We start from the raw sequence: 6,000 nt of genomic DNA, 5'->3' as shown, positions 1-6,000 counted from the left end.
ACATTATGTATGTATTCGTTTACATCAAGATAACTGATAAGCCGTTTATAAATAATTTACATGACATCTCTACTGAAATATTTATGACTTTTTAAAATAAACAGATCTTCTTTATCAACAATTTGTGCTTTTTTTTTTATTAATTATTCACTACGCTGGTTAACAGGCAAGTATTACAAATCTCTGGGAAGTTACCATAGGCTTCCACATTACTGCAATACTCTTTGTTGTTCTGTCAATAATCACGCAGCTGCTTTCATCTGGTATGAGTTTAGTCTGAACCCTCTATAGCACCAGCAGTAGGCATTGACAGCCCCCAATTGCAAAGTCTAAGGCCAATTTCACACCTTTGCATTAAGGCAACGCACAGTATCATACCATGCATTTATTAGTGTAATGCGGTGCCACTGATTGAATTGCACTCAAGTAACACACCACCTGCCTTGTAGGAGGAAACCGACGCAGGCACAGGGAGAACATGTAAACTCTGTACAGTTAGTGCCTTGGTTTGATTTGAACTGATGTCCCTATTGCTGATAGGCAGAAGTGATAATCACTGTGCTGCAATTCCCTGTACAGTGGAACCTTGGTTTACAAATAACGTGGTTAACAGGGGAGGGCTGGCAGCCTTAGGCCTGGGGGGCAAGTCCAGTCAAGTGGCCCATTAACACCTTGCCGATCAGCCGCCGTCGTTATACGGCAGCAGGTTAGTTCCCCAGCGCCCACGGCCTGACGCTGGAGCTGATGTGCGTGGCCAGCGGCTGCGATATCCACCGGCGACCCTATGGAACACTTAAACCCTTGATCGCCCCCTAGTGTTAACCTCTTCCCTGCCAGTGACATTTATACAAAAATCAGTGGGTATATTTAGCTCTGTCGCTGTATAGTTTTCACTGGTCTCAAAAAAGTGTCCAATCTGTCCACCCCAATGTCGCAGTCCTGCTAAAAAAAAAAAAAAAAAAAAAATCGCTGATCACTGGCATTACTAGAAAAAAATTAAAATAATAAAAATTTCAAATCTATTCCCTATTTTGTAGATGCTATAACTTTTACGCAAACCAATCAATACACGATTATTGCGTTTTTTTTACCAAAAATATGTAAAAAAAATATATATATCTTGGCCTAGACTGATGAAGAAATATATATTTTTTGGGGGATATTTATTATAGCAAAAAGTTAAAAATATTGATTGTTTATTTTTAAAATTTCTATTTTTTGTTTATACCGCAAAAATAAAAACTGTGACCAAATACCACCAAAAGAGAGCGCCATTTGTGGGGAAAAAAAAAGGACGTAAATTTTGTTTGGGTACAACATCAAACATCAATTGTCAGTTAAAGCGATGCAGTGCCGTATTGCAAAAAATGGCCTGGTCAGGAAGTGGGTAAATCCTCCCGGGGGCTAAAGTGGTTAAACCACCGAATCAGCTCACCATCACCAGTGCCCATCAATGCAGCCTCACCAGTGCCCATTAATGCAGCCTCATCAGTGCAGCTTCACAACTGCAGCCTGATCAGTGTCGCCTCACCAGTGCAGACAGTACCCATCCATGCAGCCTCACCAGTGTAGAGTGCCCATCAGTGCCGCCTCACCAGTGCAGAGAGTGCCCAGGCATCAGTGCAGCCTGATCAGTGCTCATCAATGCAGCCTCATCAGTGCCTATCAACGCAGCCTGATTAGTGCACTTAACTGATTAGTGCCCATCAATGCAGCCTCACCAGTGACTATCAGTGCAGCCTGATCAGTGTCCATCAATGCAGCCTTTACGGTCACCAGTGCAGACAGTGCCCATCAGTGCAGCCTGATCAGTGCCCATGGGATGTGGGTGTCAGCTGGGGCCCAGGGTGTCAGGGCCTGGGTCTGTCTCACAGCCCTCTATACAGAACTGGGAGCTCAAAATCTCTCCAGCCAATGCATTCTTGTGGGATAACAAACTCACAGTTCTATGTAGTATAGCAAATCCGGGGGGATGCTGGCTGAGTCTGCTGGCCAGGGGGTGCATGCAGTCTGCTGGTGGGGGGGTGCTGGCTGAGTCCGCTGGCCGGGGGATGCAGGCAGTCTGATGGTGGGGAGGGTGCTGGCTGAGTCCGCTGGCCAGGGGGTGCAGGCAGTCTGCTGGCGGGGGTGGGGGGGTGCTGGCTGAGTCCGCTGGCCAGGGGGTGCAGGCAGTCTGCTGGTGGGGGGGGGGGTGCTGGCTGAGTCCGCTGGCCAGGTGGTGCAGGCAGTCTGCTGGTGGGGGGGGTGCTGGCTGAGTCCGCTGGCCAGGGGGTGAAGGCAGTCTGCTGGCGGGGGTGCTGGCTGAGTCTGCTGGCCAGGTGGTGCAGGCAGTCTGCTGGTGGGGGGGGGGGGGTGCTGGCTGAGTCCGCTGGCCGGGGGATGCAGGCAGTCTGCTGGTGGGGGGGGGGTGCTGGCTGAGTCCGCTGGCCAGGGGGTGCAGGCAGTCTGCTGGCAGGGGTGGGGGGTGCTGGCTGAGTCCGCTGGCCAGGGGGTGCAGGCAGTCTGCTGGTGGGGGGGGGTGCTGGCTGAGTCCGCTGGCCAGGTGGTGCAGGCAGTCTGCTGGTGGGGGGTGCTGGCTGAGTCTGCTGGCGGGGGTGGGGGGGGTGCTGGCTGAGTCCGCTGGCCAGGGGGTGCAGGCAGTCTGCTGGTGGGGGGGGGTGCTGGCTGAGTCCACTGGCCAGGTGGTGCAGGCAGTCTGCTGGTGGTGGGTGCTGGCTGAGTCTGCTGGCGGGGGTGGGGGGGGTGCTGGCTGAGTCCGCTGGCCAAGGGGTGCAGGCAGTCTGCTGGTGGGGGGGGGTGCTGGCTGAGTCCGCTGGCGGGGGGGGGGGGGGGTGCTGGCTGAGTCCGGTGGCCAGGGGGTGCAGGCAGTCTGCTGGTGGGGGGGGTGCTGGCTGAGTCCGCTGGCCAGGTGGTGCAGGCAGTCTGCTGGTGGGGGGTGCTGGCTGAGTCTGCTGGCGGGGGTGGGGGGGGTGCTGGCTGAGTCCGCTGGCCAGGGGGTGCAGGCAGTCTGCTGGTGGGGGGGGTGCTGGCTGAGTCCGCTGGCCAGGTGGTGCAGGCAGTCTGCTGGTGGGGGGTGCTGGCTGAGTCTGCTGGCGGGGGTGGGGGGGGGGGTGTTGGCTGAGTCCGCTGGTCAGGGGGTGCAGGCAGTCTGCTGGTGGGGGGTTCTGGCTGAGTCTGCTGGCGGAGGGGGGGGGGGGGGTGCTGGCCGGCTCCTATGCGATGCATACTACTGAATGAAGGGGATACAGACTATACAGTAATAATGTTTTGACAGAGGCAGGTCATCACATCTTACCTTTGCAGCCTCTCAGTCTCAGTCTCAGTCTCTCTCTCTCTCTGTCATGTCTACCTGCAGCCAGCCCCAGCCTGCTTGTACTGTGTCCCTCCCCTGACGTGCCACATGAGTCAGGTCATGTCACATGACCTGCCTGCCTGGTTGCCTCTGAGACTCCTGGGAGGTGGGAGTTGTAGTTTGCTGCGCTGATAACTTCCTTAACTTCAGCGCGGCCAAACTACAACTCCCACAATGCAGCACAGTCTGTGCAGCAGACAGCCAGCCAATCGGCGGCCGCGGAGGCCAAACTACAAACTACAACTCCTACGATGCAGTGCAGCAGTCAGCCAATCGGCGGCCGCCGTGGCCGAGTTATAGTAAAAAAATAAAAATAAATTTACAGACAGCCAGCGCCGCGGCCTTTTTTAAAGATAACGTAAGCGGCCCGGGGGGAAATCTCCACTTTTCCACCTGGGCCAGTCCGCCCCTGGTGGTTAACAAGCTTTTTGAAAGACGAGCAACTTTTTTATTTTTTTTCTGACTCAGTTTGCGAGTGTTGTCTTGCAAAACGAGCAGAATTCAAGCTAATGGGGTGTGCAGTACCGCATTTGGCCAGAGGTGACACTGGCGGTGGTTCGGAGCCGTTCAGAAATACTTGGAAACACTAGGAAATACTCAGTTCCCGGGTGTTTTCGAGGGTTTCTGAGATCAACCAAGCTGTCCCCGAGTATTTCAGAGGCTCTCCCGCGCTCCCCACCTCTGGCCACATGCGGTATTGCATGCCATAGAAGTCAATGCGGAACAAAATATCTTAGTTTCTATTGACTTCTATGGGGAAACTCGCTTTGATATGTGAGTGCTTTGGATTACAAGCATTCTCCTGGAACGGATTATGCTCGTAATCCAAGGTGCAACTGTATACTTGAGCATATTGATGTATCTTAAAATGCAAGGTGATGTGTTCTAACATGCATACATTACCACACAGGTGTGAAGCCAGCTTAATGGACTGATTTATATGTAGCACTACCCCCGTAGGAGCTGCTGGTTTGATTTTGGGTTTTGGGTTACCTCTCAGTTCGTTGTCAAGGGAAGAAAGTCTGTAGAAATTGCAATGTCCACACAAGATGTAAACCCTTCAACTGTTAGGTTTTATTTTTGCTGCATAAAACTTGTGAAGAAAGTGAAGAGTATAGAGAGAAGGGGGAAGGTTCAGGAACGCAGTACAGAGAACACAGAAAAATGTCTAAAGTTCCAGTATTCACCATTCACTCCTGAGTGGGTGTTGCTCACCCGTATAGGCCCCTCTCACATGGCCTAGCAGCCGGGATGATGCATGAACAGTAGGAGAACAGCCTCTGCCACAGGCCGTCTAAGAACCAAAGATTGGTAATCAGGGATCCTCTGCCACAGGAATAGGTCCCGAACTTCCAGCCTTGCAGCAAAGGAGCCTTTAAGCTGACCTGGCGGACTGCAAGACAAATAGAGTAGTGGATCCCTTTATAACAAAGTCACCAGGCCTATCCCGAGACATCAGCTTGCTTTGCTTAGTCTCCTCCAGGCCAGGTCCTTCCCCGGTTTCCTTGGTTGAGCAGCTTCCCCCACTTGGATGGACAGCTTTGGATCCCCTTTTGCATCATAGGCCCCAGCCAGCATAACTGGGCCTACTCCATGGAAATGTGACCTTGGGCCACCGTGGTCCCGAAGTCAAGATCACACACACGTGCCTCGCGCCAGGAGGGCCACGAGGCGAAGGACCCAGAAAAATACGACTGGGCTGCTGCTGAGAAGGGTCACTCAACACATCATGGTTCGCTTGTGTTCCAACATGGGCCTGAGGTGGTAACGCCACCTACAGGCAACAGGGAAAAATACTATCAAGCGCAACCATAGCCAGAACAGAGGCTCATTTCAACTAAATTCAACAAAGTCTGAGCCCACTATTGGCTCAGACACCCTCTAAATTTAGAATAGCGCCCCAGTCATTGGGAGCAAGGCTCTACATATAGATGAGCGGTATAGCCTAACTGTGGTCATACTGCTGCCTTTCATAAGAAAATACTCTTTCACATTTATAAAGCAGAGTGCTATGTTTTACAAACTTAACTTTCACTATTCTATCTATTCAATCTATGCTATGGGCAAATATGAACTTAGCAGTCTCCAGTGTATATGCAGCCAGAGCAGCCAATACTGGAGGCAAACCATCTGTATCCAGGCTTGAGAGGTAATGATCTCATGTATCGTAAGAGCTTAAGCAGGAGTGACACTGGGGAAAAAAAAGACCATGCTTTTATATTGTGGACTACACTTTATGGACATTTGCACTTTAAGAATTGGTTATATATATTTATTAATTGTCTTTGTATAAGGTTGACATACTTATGAATCTTTGCTATATCACTAATACAGCGAGTGTCTTATACAATTAGGGTAAGCGCAGCTTTTTTTTTTATAAATCGATCTTATAGTGGTATTATGCACTATTAAAGCAGGCGCTACCCAAATTTAATTACACATATTTCACAGAGGATATAATTCTTAATTTATTGTTGTATGGGTGGTTTTGATTTACACCTGTGGCCAGAGGCCCAGGATGCTCCAACAAATCTTATGGAGTGTGTGCGTAACATTGCAAGAGGAGGTGTTTGTTTAAGTATATGCTCTAGTGATCAAATTCTTTATCTATTATTAACTAGAAATGGTGGACTTTGAAGCAGGGTGTC

The sequence above is a fragment of the Rana temporaria genome, chromosome 9, assembly GCF_905171775.1.
Source record: "Rana temporaria chromosome 9, aRanTem1.1, whole genome shotgun sequence".
Taxonomy (NCBI): domain Eukaryota; kingdom Metazoa; phylum Chordata; class Amphibia; order Anura; family Ranidae; genus Rana; species Rana temporaria.
This window is presented reverse-complemented; position numbering follows the sequence as displayed.